The 19,783-nt window shown below is 37.3% G+C and overlaps 1 protein-coding gene and 1 long non-coding RNA gene across 8 annotated transcripts in view; both read right to left on the bottom strand.

Annotated features, from left to right (window-relative positions):
* Window positions 1–19,783, bottom strand: part of ERBB4 (erb-b2 receptor tyrosine kinase 4) — a 1,263,146-nt gene that overhangs the window by 1,194,993 nt on the left and 48,370 nt on the right. The gene's annotated exons all lie outside the window — the stretch shown is intronic.
* LOC127491701 (uncharacterized) overlaps window positions 1–19,783 on the bottom strand; it is a 112,014-nt gene that overhangs the window by 44,636 nt on the left and 47,595 nt on the right. Inside the window, exon 1 of the long non-coding RNA XR_007920583.2 lies at window positions 1–19,783. This exon is cut by the window's left edge and continues 31,622 nt beyond it; it is cut by the window's right edge and continues 47,595 nt beyond it. This is a non-coding gene — a long non-coding RNA (uncharacterized lncRNA).

The following is a 19,783-nucleotide window of genomic DNA, read 5'->3' as shown; positions in this document are numbered from 1 at the left end:
TGTTTTTGTTTCTGGGATGGCCTCTGGAAAATCGATTCTTATGCCTCAGTATCATCACCTTTCAAAATGGCATAATAGTGATAGCTGCATCAGACTGTACCTGTACAGATTTAATGACATGATCTCTATAAACCATTTAGTATAATGTTTGCCAACCCATGAGTGTTGAGTAAAGCTTAACTAACAGTAACTACTCAAAACTTTGTTAAAGTCTAGAAATCAGAGTTATGAATAAAAACAAGAGAGCAATACAAAGGTCTAACTTGAAGGCAAAAGTGGCAGCTGAAAGATTGTGTCCATCTGACAGGCAGTTTGATTGGTTCTCATTAGCTCCTCTCTGGCACTTGTTTTCCTCCTTTCCTCCCTATACTCTGCCACTTTGATAGCTATGCAAAATTACACCTCCAATGCAATCAGATAAAGAATGCAAAAGGAACCGTTACAATTAATTTGACTGAGAAGTAGGCATGGAAGATAAACGGGCAGTACACCCTGAGGACTACAAACACTTTACATTTATCTCTGTTTATCCACATGTTAGTTAATGAACCAACTGGTTCTAAGTCTTTTAATAAGAAGTAATCATTTCCAAACAAAGTTGCCAAATTCCCATAATTCAGATCTATATTCTGTGGTGACTTTTAAATGAAAAGAAAACATGTTTTTAAAGGCAGTGTTCCCTTCCTGACTATTTCCACTTTATTGCTTTTGAATGGCCCAAGTTCAAACGAGACAATTAAGTGCTGTGCCTTTTTTTCTGTTCAGAGGCGAGATGAAGGTAATTTGCTGCTTCATGCATCTGTTTCCTCATCAGCACAGTGAGGACTAGGCTAATTAGGGGATGAAAACAATATGGTCATATGGATAAGCCAGATTGCTTGTCACTCAGTTATTCAATATGTGGGCTCTGTTTGAGGACAGGAAACAGATAATGCTTCTCTGGCATCTCTCTTGCAATGCATGAAAAGGAAGAATCAGGAAGTGTTCAGATGTTTACCTATTTATTTTTAGCATTTATCCTAGGAATAATCTTACTGAATAGGGTCATTCATTTTGTCTTTACAAGAGTATTCTTTAGTAGAAAGCTTCAACCAATACCAGAGAGAATGCGAAATTCAACAATCTCAATTGAGATCTGGTCAATTCATTCAAGTTTATTATTCTGAAATATAATATAGGCCACAAAATTTTGTCCAAATATAGGTAAATGTGTACTAGTTTCAGAAAGTCTAATTGAATGAAATTGATTCAATAGGAGAAATAAACATCTGAAAAGATGAGAATAGTTATTGATTTTGTACCAGATATGTTTTTTTCCTTTTTTTTTTTATTTAGTAAATATAAATTTTCAAAGTATAGTTTATGGATTACAATGGCTTTTTCCCGCCCATAACTTCCCTCCCACTCGCACCCCTCCCATCTCCCACTCCCTCTCCCATTCCATTCACATCAAGATTCATTTTCAGTTATCTTTATATACAGAAGATCGATTTAGTATATATTAAGTAAAGATTTCATCAGTTTGCACCCACACAGAAACACAAAGTGTAAAATACTGTTTCAGTACTAGTTATAGCATTACTTCACATTGGACAACACATTAAGGATAGATCCTACATGAGAAGTAAGTACACAGTGACTCCTGTTGTTGACTTAACAATTTGACACTCTTGTTTATGGAGTCAGTAATCTCCCTAGGCTCTTGTCATGAGTTGCAAATGCTATGGAAGCCTTTTGAGTTCGCAAACTTCAATCTTATTTAGATAAGGTCATAGTCAAAGTGGAAGTTCTCTCCTCCCTTCAGAGACAGGTACCTCCTTCTTTGATGATCCATTCTTTCCACTGGGATCTCACTCGCAGAGATCTTTCATTTAGGTGGTTTTTTTTGTTTGTTTGTTTGTTTTTTGTTTTTTTCCCCAGAGTGTCTTGGCTTTCCATGCCTAAAATACTCTCATGGGCTCTTCAGCCAGATCTGAATGCCTTAAGGGCTGATTCTGAGGCCAGAGTGCTGTTTAGGACATCTGCCATTCTATGAGTCTTCTGTGTATCCCGCTTCCCATGATGGATCATTCTCTCCCTTTTTGATTCTCAGATATGTTTTTTGATACCAGTCTGTCTTCATCCAACTGCAGCAGGTAGAATTCAGACATAAGGATGGCCATTCACAGGTCTAGTTTGGAAAAATGAATTAGAATAATAATTTTTTTCTTTTTTTGTCACTTGAACTAGGAAACACCAAATGAAATGGTGCAGAACAAAGATGAAAGCATGCATTGTGAGCTTCATAATCAAGCACAAGTTATGAGTAAATATAAAATATAAATGAGCAAGTGTAGCTTGATGAAAGAAAGAGTCTAAAACTGATACACACAGAAAAGCAGAGATCCAGAAATGAGGGAGAAAGGGAGGTGGGGTATAAAACGTTGACCAAGACAGAACCAACAAACAAGTTAAGGCAGTGAATGCCTCCTATTCCAGACAGTCCCAGGTTCCTATTCCACTGAAAATTCAGATCCCAAATGCCCTGAAGCCTGCAGATACCAGTACGAATGGACTCTACTTGCTTAGCATGTCCTTTGTTTAGTTTTTCTGTCTCCCTTAATAATGCTCTGAGTGCACTGAGACCTCCAACTGGATAAGTAAAAATCGGCAGATAGACTTCCATCTCAAACAGAGTTGGGAATCCTGTATCTTTCCCAAAAGGTCCCCAAATCAGTTTGTGATAGGGGTAGTGACTTAGCTTTTCAACCCTTGATTTGGTTTCCCTCACCTTCAGCCACATTCCCTACTCCACCTTATTTTCCCCTCCACTCCTCTTGTTTTGCTGACTTCATTAAAATTTAGAAACAGAGTCAGTGTCACATTAAAGCAGATAAGTACCAGGCATCCCCATTCTTAAAATCCCTCAAATATTCTCAGTATACAGAAACTTTTACTCATCTTCTCTACTCAAGCCCCACATTCCTGCAAGGAGAGAACCATTTAATTCCTTTCTTAAACCACCAGATCCTTGTTAGTCTCTTTAATAGACCTCTCTTCCTTACCTTGGATATATACAGACTATCTCAAAGGAATCCTATTCCTACAATGCACACAAATTGGGGCCACAGCTTGCAATACCAGCACCTCATGTCAGAGTGTTGGTCTGAATTATAGCACCCCTACTTCCGATCCTCCCCCCCACCTCACTGTCTCTCAGCTTCTCTGTAACTCTGCCTTTCAAATAAAATAAATAAATCCTTCACTGACTCAGTAAATTCTTACATCTCCCTTATCCTGAAGATTAGTTTAATATATCTACTTCAATGATAAAGAAATTGGCCCGAGGCTCATAGTATTAAGAAATGCAGGGCCAGTGCCATGGACCACTTGGTTAATCCTCTGCCTGTGGCACCAGCATCCCATATAGACCCCAAATTCTAGTCCCAGTTGCTCCTCTTCCAGTCCAGCTCTCTGCTGTAGCCCAAAAGGGTACTGGAGGATGGCCCAAGTGGCTGGGCCCCTGCACCCACATGGGAGAGCAGGAGAAAGCACCTGGCTCCTGGCTTCAGATCAGCACAATGCTGGCTGTGGTGCCTATTTGGGGAGTGAACCAGTGGAAGGAAGACCTTTCTCTCTGCCTCACTCTCTCTTTCACTGTCTAATTCTGTCAAATAAATTTTAAAAAAAGAAAGAAATGCAGACTGAGCCTGTAACAGAGTTTGAACTAGATCTACAATGTCCACTTAAACCACCACAATTCTGTGTCTGGTTGCCTCATGTATACAACCGATGTGCTGATCATAGAACATACATTTAAACTTTCATAATGGTATGTGTACTGGGGAAAACATGAGCTCTAGAAATAGTGAAAAACTGGAATAGAAAAAGGTGGAATCCACAGAGGTTTTAAAAGAATGAACGTCATTCTAACAAAGGACTGGATGATGCTTGCTGCCTAATAGCAAGTCCTACTTAAAAGTGGTGATCCCTGTTAAATATAAGAGTGGGAATAAGAGGGAGGAGATGCACTATTTGGGACATGCTCAATCAGACTTGCCCCAAATGGTGGAGTTAGAAACGTGCCAGGGGATTCCAATACAATCCCATCAAGGTGGCATGTACCAAAGCCATCTCACTAGTCCAGTGATCAATTTCAGTTCACAATTGATCATAATGATAGGTCTAAGAGTCAAAGGGATCACAGAAACAAGACTAGTGTCTGCAAATACTAGCTGATAGAATAAAAAAGGGAGAGAAAGATCCAACAAGGGAAGTGGGATACACAGCAGACTCATAGAATGGCAGATGTCCTAAACAGCACTCTGGCCTCAGAATCAGCCATTAAGGCATTCAGATCTGGCTGAAGAGCCCATGAGAGTATTTTAGGCATGGAAAGCCAAGACACTCTGGGGGAAAAAAAAAACACCTAAATGAAAGATCTCTGCGAGTGAGATCCCAGTGGAAAGAATGGGCCATCAAAGTAGGAGGTACCTTTCTCTGAAGGGAGGAGAGAACTTCCACTTTGACTATGACCTTGTCTAAATAAGATTGAAGTTTGCGAACTCAAAAGGCTTCCATAGCATTTGCAACTCATGACAAGAGCCTAGGGAGATTACTGATGCCATAAACAAGAGTGTCAAATTGTTAAGTCAACAACAGGAGTCACTGTGTACTTACTTCTCATGTAGGATCTCTGTCCTTAATGTGTTGTACTATGTGAATTAATGCTATAACTTGTACTCAAACAGTTTTTTACACTTTGTGTTTCTGTGTGGGTGCAAACTGATGAAATCTTTACTTAATATATACTAAATCGATCTTCTGTATATAAAGATAACTGAAAATGAATCTTGATGTGAATGGAATGGGAGAGGGAGTGGGAGATGGGAGGGGTGCGAGTGGGAGGGAAGTTATGGGCGGGAAAAAGCCATTGTAATCCATAAACTATACTTTGAAAATTTATATTTACTAAATAAAAGTCTAAAAAAAGAATTTCAAATGCAAGTTTATGTGTTGTGAGAAATATTCCTACATTTATGCAATTCTATTTTCTTCTGTCATGTTTACAAAGAAAACTCCTAAGGTATTTCTGTATATTTAAACTTATCAAGTAAAAGTATTATTAAGATATTAGACTTTACTCTTTGTTGATTAATAACTACTTAAGTGACAAACTTATTTTCAAACTTTGCTTCTAGGCAAGTGGACTACTTCCAAGGAAGACAAAATATTTAAAATACTTATTAAAATTTGAGAAGAAATAATATTTTATGAATTCAATACATATTTCCATTTAATATCTATGTAAATTAAAACTCCTAATATTTGTGGCATTAGGACTTACTAATACATATGTACTATCAGATGTACTTTACCGGGACAGAACAGAATGTTAAAAAGTTTGGCACACTGGAGAATCAAAAGGAGGCCAGTGGAGCACAGGGAAGAGAACCAAGAGGAAAGAAAGATAAGCAGGCAATACATCATGCAGTGCTTTCTCAGCCAAGGTAGAGAGTTGGATTGTATTTAAAGAGAAATGAGAAACCTTTAAAGATAACTGGATAATATTCCCCATGAGTCTTGAAATAAGAACTAAAGGGCTACTATATTCCTATCCAGACCATTTAAAGATAGTGACTCACTATAGAATACATGTGTCATGAAGTACACATTTAAGTGCTGTATCTGTGAATTGAACTGTGGTGTGCTGTTGCTCGTGCCAACAGCAGGGAGACACCACAGAGAGGCAAACAAGCAAGCCATATGGGCTGCTGGCATCACTGACACACTGTACAGTTATGGCATATGTCTTGAGTATCTTAAAACTCTGTTTTTTGTAGTTTTATTGCTATGTTTGATTATATATTTGAGTTTATTTGGAAGTTTTCAAAGGGAAATGACTTCACATTACTAACCTTATGATTATGCAGTTAGCAACTAATAACAATGCACTATTTTATGGAAAGCATATATATTTGTAGCCAAGTATCCTGAAGCAGCTTTCAAATTTACATAAACATAATTGCCCTCTTGATTTTAAAGCTTTAGGAAATATGCATTGTTTTTGAGCAAAAATTAACATGCTGATATGAAATAACTTAAAATGACTATTTGAAAACCTTGATTAATTGTGGATTGTGGATTGTGTGTGTATGTGCAAACAACACAGATTTGCATAGACATACATGCATGTAAGTTACAGATGTCAAACAGATCTTCTATGTTATATTTGTGATACTGAAGAATGTTATATATTTAAATTAAAACATAAGCTATATGTCATATATTTCAGTCTAGATCTCTGTTATATATCAACATATATGTGTGCATATTCATATATATAAGCATTTTAAAGCACCTTTTAGTGCACTCATATGTAAAACACCTTCCAAAGGTACAAACTGTTCATTGTTTGAGAACGAAAATCACCATATACAAATTTTGTGCTATAAAAACTACAAACCCTGACACAGAAAACACAAGGGAAAAGGAATACTTGTTAATCCTAGCATAGAACCCCTTTCTTTCTCTGTTGTAACAGATCAAAAGAGAAACTTTTGAAGAAGTAACTGACCCTTGAACCAAATCTAGTTCCTCAAATATCAAGTACGGGATGAAAGGGAAATTCATCCTTAGCCTCAATATTTTCAACAGTAACAACAATACAGTTTGCAGTTACGGTAACCCTGCACCCAAGTGGGAGACCCGGAAGAAGCTCCTGGCTCCGGGCTTCATTTAAGCCAAGATCCAGCCATTTCAGCCATTTGGGGAGTGAACCAGTGGACGGAAGACCTTTCTCTCTGTCTTTCCTTCTCTCTGACTGTAAATCTACCTCTCAAATAAACAAAATTTTAAAAAATGATTGAAAGAAGGATCATCTGACACCATTGAAGAAGTTCAGTATATACTCATTATCTTCTCATCGTTTTAGGAAGCATTTATCTGTACCATGCTATGAGAGAAAGCAGTTACAGCAATGATTCTCAAAAATGAAGTACCTATAAACAATGACCACAGACTATCTCAGGGCCTTGAAGTATTTAACAAAAGGTAAAATTTTCTTCCAAATATTTCAGATGTAATATCACATGTTTAAAACAGGTAAGCACATTCAAATTCTATTTAGACACTTTAACAGTCACTGATTTTTGAGTTTTCTCAAAACTCACCATTTGCCTTGTGATATTAAACAATTGGGTCTGGTGAACCCAAAATGCAAACCTAATAAGGTACAGGTATACATCACATTTTTCAATAGCCTAGAGACTTACTCTTAAGTTCAGGCACAGTTCTTTGAACATTTAGAATAAAGTTAATTTCCAACCATGTAGATTCTGTCCACTACAAGTTTTCAATTCAGAAACATGTTGATGAATAAGATGTGTTTCATCAGGATATGGCTGAATGTCATAAATAAAAACCAACTAACAGAAACCTCAGCCCCCTCCTCTGACTGAATGTACAATAGTTGGGAAAATATATCTGCAACTGAGTTTTCTCAGACAATGGAGTACTTCTTCAGGTACTGGGAAAGCATAAATAAGGGGTTGAAGTAAGGAGAAATGTTTAACTATCAGCCATCACTTCCATTATCTGGGTATCATTTAAAAAATTTATTTTTAAAATTCTTAATCTCATTGGATTATTATCAATATCCTAACATGAATTTCATTATTTTACACAAGAAAAAAAAACTGAATCTCCACAAGATTAATAACATTTTGAGGATCACACAAGAGAAATAACCCTTAGTAGAAGGTTTAGCATGATACAGGTAGCTACAGGGAAGTGAAATATGTAATCAACTCCTCTAATGTTGTTTTTGAGAACTTTAAGACTTGATGAAGATCAGATAGTTAGAATCAAACAGGTACTAAATTGGATATCAGTCTATTTCCCAGGCTTACCAATGGTGCTAATGTTTCATTCTTCTTTACAAGTAGATACATGTAACAGATGAGTGGCCATAGATAACCATTCCCCTGTTCTCAGTGAGCTTAAAACATGAAGACAGGCACCAACAGAGTGGCTATTTAACCCACACCACTCTCGGAACAAAAGCTGTACCATCTGCTGAGCTTCTATGCCCATCTCCCTGTGAAATTAACTGGAACAGATGACTGATATCATGTGCTCAGTGCCCATAATTTCTATAGGAAGAAAATTAAAAAGGTAAGTAGACAGCATTCAGTATTCCTAAGGATTGCTGATTTTGTTTTAGAGATGAATCTACATCTATCAGATGTAATCCTCACTGAATTTCCCTTGTTAGAATGTTTCTTTCCATCTATAAAAATATTCTTCTGAGTGTGGTTTCCTATTTAATGTTTTATTACAGAAGTTTTTAATTTTCAAAACAAAAATGGTGAGGTAGTAATATAAAGAGTTCCCACACAAACCTCACTGCATTCCTCCTATCAACATCTCATATTACTATATTTGTCACAGTTAATGGACCACACTCAGCATGTTTTTTGACATCACGTTTTTAAAAATTTTATGAGTGGTAAAGACATTCCAAATTTCTTATATACTTGTATCTAGTAAATTAGACTATTAACTAAGATAATTTCAGGTTCAACAGCAATTCTCACATTTCTCCACAGAAAATGATCTAGAGTTTTGATACTGTTTCTTCTAATTCTTTGTTTCATATTATCTTTATTTTTTACACTCTTCTCTTCTTGAACTTTTTTTTTTTTTTTTTTTAGTGCTCACAAGTTTATATTTTTAGGTTTGATAAAGATTCTTGTGTATTTTCTAAATACACAGACAAAACAGTTTTGGAAGTTTACATACATGTCTTAGGACACTTAATATTAGGTAGGTAAATTACATTAAAAAAAATTGGTCTTTGTAAAAGATCTTCCCAAAGAGATTTTACAAACAGCAGGCAGAAGAAAAGTGTTTTAATGTTTACAGTGTTTCTATATTCTATTAGTTTAAAAAGCTATGAATCTAATCTTGTCAGCTTGTTTCTTAAACACTTCAATTGTTCCTGGAGAAGCATGAGTATTCTGTTGCTTGACCTGGGTACTAATTAACAAGAGTGTTCAGCCTACAAACATGTATAGACTGGACATTAATGATTTCTGCATTTTCCTGTATATGCACTAAATTTCAATTAAATAAAAAATGTCAAGTTCCTAGTATTTTCTCACTTTCATATGAGTACTTCGTGCATATGTGTAATAGATTCTATAAAAGATACAATAGCAATTGTGAGGCAAACATAGGGATATCAGAAACCAACAATATTTTCACATTAATAAATGCTTATTTAAATCTATGTGCTGCTTTTCTGATATTTTCATCAGCTTTTCATGTCCGCTTTCCCAATGTTTGAGCCAGAAAGCAGGAGATATAAAAGAGAGTGACCATTTTAGTAGCATTTAGACTCTAGTCATTGAAGTTCCAGCAAGTACTTCTTTTCTGTAGTTCTTTCTTCAGCTCAATGAACAATATTACCTACTCTTGGAAGCCCTCTCTGATCACCTCCATATCTAGTTCGTTCTGTTCTTTGTAGAGACAAAGTTACTCTGTACCCCCATGACTCTATAGTAAGAACCTAATTCTAAATTTTCTTCTTATGGCCCAAGCGCTTGGACCCCTTCACCCACATGGAAGACCCAGGAAAAAGCTCCTGGCTCCTGGCCTTGGTCTGGCCCAGCCACAGCTGTTGTGGCCAATTTGGGGATTGAACCAGCAAACAGAAGATCTCTTGTTTCTTACTCTCCTCTCCGTGCAACTCTGCCTTTTGAATAAGATGCTCTTTTTTAAAAAAATTTACTTACTTCTCCACTACTCAGCTGGATATATAAACTCCTGGAAGGTATATATTTATATCAGGCCTAAGGAATCATTTGTGCTTAGCACACAAGAGAAGATTGAACACCTACTAAATAAATTATAAACATGAACTAATCAGAAAGTTAAAATAGGAAGTGGATGAGAATAGCAGTAAGTAGACAGCAAGAAATTGTCATAAGCTCCAAGTTGAATATGTTCATAGTATTGTTGTGCTATTAAAAAGTTAAGGTAAAAAAAAGGTTTTATTTAAGAACATTATGTGTATTGAGGCTGGTATCACAAAATGACATAAAATCGGAGGCTTATAAACAAGTTTATTTCTTACAGCTCTGGAGGCTGGGAAGTATAAGATTAAGGCCCTGCAAATTTGAGGTGAGGACCCACTTTCTCGCAGAAGGTATCTATTCACTATATCCCCATATGGTACACAGCACAAGCAATTCTCCAGGGCTTCTTTCACAGGGCATTAACACTATCCATTGGGTTTCCATGCTTGTAACCTAACCACATCCCAAGAGGCATACTTCTTAATATCATCACCTTGATAACTAGATTTTCAATATGTGAATTTGGGGCTGAGAACACACACTCAGTCCTTAGCAGTCATGATGTCCAATAACATGCCAGTAGCCACACTACTCCTTGAGCAAGGCTGTCCCCTAAATTTCCACACTAGCTAGTTTGGCAGTCCAAAAATTTTATGAAAATGGTGAGGAAACAGAAGAGAATGTAAATAAAATAAGTAAATAAATAAATAAAATAGGAGGGACAATAAGGTGATGAAAATGAAATATGAATTAATTGGGAGTGTGTAACTTGGAAAAATGAGGGGAGAATGAGAGATAACAATAAACATAGAACACATAAAGCTAAAACATCTATGGTAAATGAAGATACCCTTGATATATTTATTAGAATAAAAGTATACTCCTGGGGCCAGTGGTGTAGCATAGTAGGCAAAGCCGTCGCCTGCAGTACCAGCATCCCATATGGGCACTGGTTCATGTCCCGGCTGCAGCATTTCTGATCCAACTCACTACTGTGGCCTGGGAAAGCAGCATAAGATGGCCCAAGTCTTTGGGCCCCTGTACCCGCATGGGAGACCTGGAAGAGGCTCCAGGCTCCTGGCTTCAGATCAGCCCAGCATTTAGGAAGTGAACCAGCAGATCGAAGACCTCTCTCACTCTCTCTCTCTCTCTGCCTCTGCCTCTCTATAACTCTGCCTTTCAAATAAATAAATATTTTTTAAAAGTATACTTTTAAGATTACCATGAACATTATACAGATGAAACAACACATTCTAAAAAATCAATATTTCTCAACAAAAGAAGGCCTATGAATTTTCATCAAGAATATTTTTTGTAGTTTCCATTTCCAAGATTATCTGGATCATTGATAAAAACAACATTATGACAACTCTGAATCAAGTTTGGCCCCTCACTTCAGAGACTGCATCTACAGCCTGCATTAGCATCATGTAGTCTTTTCTTTACTGTGATGGGTTATGAGAAAAGGGAAACTGTAGGATCTGAGGCACATAGCAAAAGAACAAAGGGAAAGCTGAATGATGGTGAAGTATACATTATAAAACACATGCAGTATTTTGGATGTTGAAAGTGGTGGGAGAATTGAGTCATCTTACGGCAGAGAGAAGCATAAGCAGTGAATGGTAGAGACCCTGGGCCTGGGACAGTTTAGGACCAATCAAAATCACATCATGGGCAGTGATTTGGTTTCAGAAAGATGACAATATTACTTTAAAGTAATGATTTTTTTAATTATAGGTTTTACTATTTTTGTACTAATTCACACTTCATTTTCACAGTTGGGAAGAGGTATATTATAAAAGGCTTAAAATTAGCTTTTAAGTTGTGCTATATTAGAAATAATTTTTAAAAACAGAAAATAATGAAAACAATAACAGAGAGAGAAAATAATTCTCTACTTTGGTTTTCCTTCTAGCATTTTCACTTTTATTCATGTTTGCCAATAATTACTCTTAAGCGTTTTTTCAAAAAGCATGAAACTGGAAGTGATAACTAAATTATATTATCTCTAAATATGTCTTAAAACTCTGATTCTACAATGATAAAGACAGCAGTATGTCAGAAATACTTGATTTGCTTTGACTGGGGAGAGGGAAACAAGCGATTATAACAACATTATACATTCTGCTTAAAGCTGAAATACAGTAATATAAAACATGCTCTAATTATATATTGTAATATTTCTATATACCAAATACCTTCCAATTCCAATTTCCCTTAAGGTTAGAAGAAATGAAAAATAACTTTTATGTTTTATCTCATGGAAAAGTACTTTAAAATTATGATCAGAAAATATAATTGACTTTGGTAAACTTATCCTCTACAGGAAGGAAATTTAAAATAGGGAGGTGAGACAAATGAAAACTAACATTTCAAATGAGTCTACAAAGAGTTGAAGCACTTTAGAGAAGAAAATAATATACACTACATTCCCAAAAGGAGTTAGGCATTCATCTATCCACTTCTTTATAATTTAATGCACATGTTGATGACTTCTAAATGGGAATAATATTCCAAGAGCTTGGAATGCAACTGTAAATGTACGTAAATATGCATTATATGCCACCAAAGAGATGATAGAGTTTAGAAGAGGAACCAAAGAAGCAAATGCCAACTGCCATGATAGCATTAAACAGGGGGCATCAAGCAAGCAATTTAAAATACCAAGCACCATCTTTGGCCTACAGTTTCTCATTGAATTCAGAATTTAGAGTTAATTTGTCTTAAATCATGACTTTGCCTCACCTATTTTCTGTCTTCCTTGAATTGCTTGTACTTTGTGTCTCTAAGAAGTAGCTTTGTTTCTCACTTCATTCCGGAATGTGTGCTTTCTTCTGATCCCTTCAGCCAATCTTATCAGAAAAGTAATCTGCATTCACTTCTCCAAGTTGCTCGCCTCCAAATCAATGCTCTGAAATTTGTCTTCTAACCCTTCCATTACACCTGTACTGCTCTCAGTTCACCAATAACCTCCAAATCACCAAACCCTAATTTCAGTTCTTGACTTTACTGTTACTTGGTACTGGATGACTCCCCTTTTCTTCTATCTTGGCTTGTGAATATCACTCTTGCTTTCCCCGCCACCCATTTCCCATTTATACTCTTTCCTCACTGGGATCTCTTCCTTTGCCTGTGCAGTAAAAGTCACCTGACGATGACACCTAGCAGCACCTTCAAGCTCTTTCTGCTTGTGCATCCTGTACTTCTGAATCAATCCCCAAAGGCTGTGAGTTCTTAAATCTCCTATTAACCCTCACTGCCATGAGGTCAGTTACTTACTCTCTTCTATCAGAACAATTACTGTAGCCTTTTAATTACACTCCTCCCTTTAGCTAATGGTCTAATGCCCACATTGTTGGTCAAGTGATTTTCTTTTGTTTTTTTTTTCTTGAAACTTACATCCATTTATTTGAAAGACTGCATCACAGAGACAGGGAGGGACTGATCTTCCATCTGCTGGTTCACTCCCCAAATAGAAACAACGGACAGAGCTGGGCTGATCTGAAGCCAGGAGCCAGAAGCCTCCTCCAGGTCTCCCACACAGGTGTAGTGGTCCAAGCATTTGGGCTTCCACTGCCTTCCCAGGCGACAAGCAGGGAGTAGACAGGAAGTAGAGTAGCTGGGACGCAAACTGGTGCCTATATGCACATGCCAGAATTGCAGGCCCAGACTTTACCCACCATGCCACAGTGCCAGCCCCTGGGTCAAGTGATTTTCTAAACCACTAATCCAATCTGATTGCTTCTTCACTCATGCTTGGAAATATTTATGGCCTACCAAAAATAACTTATAGGGGCCAGTGTTGTGGAGTAGTGGGTAAAGCCGCCGCCTGCAGTGCCAGCATCCCATATGGGAACCTGTTCGAGTCCTAGCTGCTCCACTTCCCATCCAGCTCTCTGCTGTGGCATGGGAAAGCAGTGGAAGAGGATTTGGGAAGAGGAGCAGCCGGGACTTGTACCAGCGCTCCTATGTGATGCCGGCGCTTCAGGCCAGGGTGTTAACCCACTGAGCCACAGTGCCAGCCCCTAGAATGCTTGTTATTAACTGACAGTGTTGGTAATGATTTTTGATAAAATTCAAAATGAATGTTGAAATAAATTAGACAAGGGATTTTCAAAAAAATGTATAGAAAATGTGATTTATTAAAAAAAAACTATGCATGACATTATTGTCCTGAATCACTCTAAATTTGTTTTCCTCTATTTTTCTTTCTCAGCTGCTGCCATTGCTTTTTCTCTTTTTAAAAGTAAGAGAATCAACTTTTAAAGGGCAGTGTTCAAAGATATTAACATCCAGGATGGCGCTGCAGTGTAGTGGGTAAAGCAGCTGCCTACAATGCCGGCATCCCCTATGGGCTCTGGTTCAAGTTTCAGTTGTTCCACTTCCGATCCAGCTTCCTGCTAAGGCACACAGGAAAGCAGCAGAAGATGGTCCAAGTGCTTGGGTCCCTGCATCCACCTGGGAGACCCTGAAGAAACTTCTGGCTTCAGCCTGGTCCAGACCCAGCCCCTGAGGCCATTTGGGGAGTGAACAAGCAGATGGAAAATCTCTCTCTCTCTCTCTCTCTCTCTCTCTCTCTCATTCTCTCTCTCTAATTCTACCTTTCAAATGAATAAATCTTTTTAAAAAATGAAAGATATTTACATCTAGTTGAGGCTGCCTCAATAATTTAATCAGTTGAACTGAATGATCATGGCCAAAAGAAAGGATGCATATGTCTGCAGAGTTTTAACTCTAGAACATGTGAGGTCTGCAACTTACTTTATTTTCAAGTATTTCTGAAACTTGATCTATATGGATAGAGAATCTAATATGTATAAAACTTTTTAAATTATGATTCCTATGATCACGTTTTTCATTGATGATTACATTTATAGAATCAAGTTTAGAAATAATACAAAATATATAACTCACAATTCCCATCATCTTGAAAGCAACAGATTCCTCTTCTTATATGTATTATTAACATGTTGCTTAACTTGCGTTTTCTCTTTGGCACCAGAAAAGCAAAAAACCTCATTTCACAGAGGTTAATGATTGTGTCTACTGCTTTAAGGGGGGGTGGACTTTGAAAAACACTGTAATTGGAATAGAACTACCGTGGCAGATAATAATTTCAGAAGAAAATTTAAATTTCTCTAAAGATTATATAAAAAAAGTAAATAGCTGCCTTTCACTGATTCAACATCTAGAATTTTATTTTTTAATTTAATAGAATGTAAGGCCAGTGCCGTGGGACAGGTTAATCCTGTGCCTGTGGTGCCAGCATCCCATATGGGTAGCGGTTCTAGTCCTGGCTGCTCCTCTTCCAATCCAGCTCTCTGCTATGGCCTGGAAAAGCAGTAGAAGATGACCCAAGCTCTTGGGTCCCTGCACCCTCATTGGAGACCAGGAAGAAGCATCTGGCTCCTGGCTTTCGATTGGCACAGATCCAGCAGTTGCAGCCGTTTGGGGAGTAAACCAATGGAAGGAAGACCTTTCTCTCTGTCTCTCCCTCTCACTGTTTGAAACTCTACCTCTCAAATAAATAAATAAAATAAAATAAATTTATTTTTCAAAGAATTTATTAATACATTAGATTATCAGTGCCACAAAAAATGCATGGTAATTACTACAACATAATTCTTATCAATTTTCATGTTAATATGATATTAATACAAAGAGAATAGATTCAATGCAGTTCATAGACACAATTCTAAGAATAATACTTCCTTTCCTCCACCATTTTCCATCCCTCTTCCTTTCTTCTTTTATTTCCTTCCTTCCCGCCATCTTTCTGTATTTATTTCTTTCTTGTTTTTTTAAATTTTGAGATAACATTTTTAATTTTCATTACAGTCAAAGGGTTAACACTTCACTAAAGAGTTCAACAAGCAGGGAGACTATAGTTCAACAGGAATATATAAACAATAATCAAATGAAAAGATGTCCATTTTACTCTTACACAGTAAACTTTTTTTAAAAAATATTTACTTATGTATTTATTTGAAAAGCAGAGTTACAGAGAGTCAGAGTCAGAGAGGTATTCCATCTGATGGTTCACTCCCCAAAAGGCTATAGAGAGAAAGAGGTCTTTCATCTGCTGGTTCACTCTCCAAATGGCCACAACAGCTGGGCTCAGGGGCCCAAGGACTTGGGCTATTTTCTACTGTTTTCCCAGGCCATAGCAGAGAGCTGGATGGGAAGTCAAGCAGTTGGAACTTGAACCAGCGCCCATATAGGATACTGGCACTGCGGGCGGCGGTTTTACCTGCTATACCATAGCACTGGCTCCAGTAAACTTTAAAATAACTGGAGATTAAAACTGTAGTGATATGGCATTGCTAACCATTGATCTGACAATTACATAAAACAGAGTTTAACAAAAGTACATCTGCAGCATTACAGACACAGCACACAGTCCCTTCTTTATGTTTTTTTTTTTATTTCTTTTTTCTTTTTTAATTTTAACTGCCAAAATAAGTGTGAATATGTGGTAATTGTCGTCTGTGTCTGGCTTATTTCACTCAATAAGATGTCCTCCGGTTGCATCCATTTTGATGCAAATGGTAGAATCTCATTCTTTTTTATAGCTTAATAATATTCCAATGTTATTTTCTTTACCTGTTTATCGATAATGGACACCTTAGCAGACTGCATACTTTGGCTTTTGTGAATAGTACTGCTACATATGGTGATGCAGGTATCTCTTTGATATAATGTGTTCATGTCTTTTGGGTATATATCCAGTAGTGAGGTTGATGAATCAAATGGCAAGTTCCTTGCTCATGGATTGAAGAATTAATATCCTTAAAATTTTTATACTACCTAAAGCAATATAAAAAGTCAATGTATGGCCCAGCACTGTGGTGCAGTGGGTTAACACCCTGTCCTGAAGTGCCAGCATCCCATATGGGTGCCAGTTCAAATCCCGGCTGCTCCACTTCTGATTCAGCTCTCTGCTATGACCTGGGAAAGCAGTACAAGATGGCCCAAGTCCTTGGGCCCCTGTACCCATGTGGGAGACCTGGAAGAAGCTCCTGGTTCCTGGCTTCGGATTGGTGCAGCTCCAGCCTTTGAGGCCAATTGGGGAGTGAACCATCCAATGGAAGATTCTCTCTCTCTCTCTCTTTCTCTCTGCCTCTCCGCTCTCTGTGTAACTCTTTCAAATAAATAAATAAATATTTTTTTAAAAAGTCAATGTAATACCTGTTAAAGTACAAACCATATTTTTTTAAAGAATTAGGAATAAAATCCTGAAATTCAAATGGAAACACAAAAGACCCAGAATAGCCACAGGAAAAAAAAAATCAACCTGGAGTCATTACAATACTTGACTTCAAAGCATATCACAAAGCTATAGTGATTAAAACTGCATGATACTGGCATAAAACCCAAATTCTGATCAATAGAACAGAGAGCCCCAAAATTAATATATGCACATATTATCAACTGTTTTTTTTTTATTTTTATTTTTTGACAAGCAGAGTGGACAGTGAGAGAGAGAGAGACACAGACAAAGGTCTTCCTTTTCCGTTGGTTCACCCCCTAATGGCCGCCACAGCCGGCGCACCGTGCTGATCTGAAGCCAGGAACCAGGTGCTTCTCCTGGTCTCCCATGGGGTACAGGGCCCAAGCACTTGGGCCATCCTCCACTGCACTCCCGGACCACAGCAGAGAGCTGGCCTGGAAGAGGGGTAACCAGGACAGAATCCAGCACCCCGATCAGGACTAGAACCTGGTGTGCTGGCACAGCAGGCAGAGGATTAGCCTATTGAGCCACGGCGCCGGCTCAACTGGGTTTTGACAAAAGTGTCCAGACTACATATTGGAGAAAAGATAACCTCTTCAATAAATGGTACTAGGAAAGCTGATTGTTTATATGTAGAAGAATGGAATTAGAACCCTATCTTTCACTGTATACAAAACATCAACTCAACATGGATCAATCCCCTAAATTTAAGACCTGCCACTATGAAGTTGCTGGAAGAAAAATTTAGAGGAAATGTTCCAAGACACTGATATGATGACTAATTCATAAAAAAGACCCCCAAAGCCCAAGCAACAAAAGCAAAACTAGACAAATGGGATTACATCAAACTCGGAAGCTTCTGCAAAGAAAACAACTACCAGAGTGAAGAGACATCCGACAGAAAAGGGAAAATATTTGCAAGCTACCTACCCAACAAATGATTAATATCCAGAAAAAATCAGCAATTAAAAAAACCCAGCAACAAAAATTTAGCCAATCCAGTTATATGGGCAAAGGAGCTCAATGGACAGTTATCAAAAGATGAAATGCAAAATGGCCAAAAAATATATGAAAAGATGCTCAATCTCACTAGCCGTCAGGAAACACAAATCAAAACCACAATGAGGTATCACTTCAGCATTGTCAGAATGCCTATTATCCAAAAGACAGAAAGTAACAAATGCTCACAATGATGTGGAGAAAGGCAACTCTTACATACTGTGGCTGGAAATGTAAATTAGTACAGACACTGTGGAAAACATTATGGAGATTCTTAAAAAACAGAATTTTTCTCTTTTGAAATTAAAATATAGAAACTTATTTTTGTTCCTGCTATTTAGAATCTACCAATTTTGGAAAACATTCCTCAGTTTCTATTATTTCTTTCAATATATGATTTTAGGTGCAATAATTTATTTCTTTTGTCATCTTAGCAATATGAACATTCAAGATTACCAACATTCCCTAGAATAAATAGATCTAGATTACATAAATTTAATGATGCTGGTCTCCATTTCACAGTGTTCTTGAATTCTATCTCTGTCATAAGAACACATTTTTTTTGTGGTAAACAAATATTACATATAAAGGGAGTTTTAGCAAATTCTTATGATATTAGTTGCAATCTCTTATAAGGTGTCATTTTCTTATAAGCTGAGACAAAATGGACACTGGAGATTCAATAGCAGAAAGCAAAGCTAATGTAAATATTGTGCAATCCAAAAACAGATCTTATAAAAATAAATATGAAACTGAGAAAAAACTATGCAATTTATTAAGGTAAAATAAGAAATTGGATAGGAGGTCGAAAGTAGCACACCAAAACAATATGATCTATGTCCTCATTGAAATGCAGATGTCTAAACAAAGACAACATGTTGAATGCTAAAATGACTTGCAAAGAAACAGATCAGAATACTACATAGAGAATTTGATGTTCCCTAAAAAAATTAATTTTACTGAATGCTTTGGAAATGTATTATAGAACTACCTGGGATATGGTCACTAAATTAATTCTTTAATAATATTTCAAACATTTTATTGAAATAAGGTATACATTTCAAGAAATGCACCTAAGTGTACAGATGCATTTTTTGCCCAATAATCATATTTATGACATCCAAATTAAGAACAAAACGTTAGTAGTACCCCAAGAATCATAATGCATAGAAAGGAAGAAAATTGGCTGCTTATGTTAGGGCAGATTTTATAAACAGGTATTGACTTAAATGTATTAGAAAACAGCACGACAGGGACCAGCGCTGTGGTGAACTTAGTAGGCTAAGCCTCCACCTGTGGATCAGGGCACTGTGGTGTAGCGAGTAAAGCCACCACCTGCAGTGTTGGCATCCCATATGGTCACTGGTCCATGTTCTGGCTGTCCATCTTCCAACCCAGCTCTCTGCTAACGGCCTAGGAAGGCAGTGGTCCCCTGCACCCCCGTAGAAGACCCAGAAGAAGCAGCTCCTGGCTTCAGACTCGGTTCCAATGACTTTTTGAAGTCTCCTAATGTATTGAATGGAAATATTATATATAGATAATTGATAGAGAACAAAGGCAGTTTTTCCAGGTCAACCATGATTTTTTTAAAAATTTATTTATTTGAAAGGCATAATTACAGAGAGGCACAGAGAGGGGAGAGAGAGAGAGAGAAAGTTGTTGCTCCCCGTCTTTGTGGAGGAACGACACAGGACCCTGCGCTGTTCTTTTGTCT

Source organism: Oryctolagus cuniculus, chromosome 3, assembly GCF_964237555.1.
Source record: "Oryctolagus cuniculus chromosome 3, mOryCun1.1, whole genome shotgun sequence".
Lineage (NCBI taxonomy): Eukaryota > Metazoa > Chordata > Mammalia > Lagomorpha > Leporidae > Oryctolagus > Oryctolagus cuniculus.
This window is presented reverse-complemented; position numbering and strand designations above follow the sequence as displayed.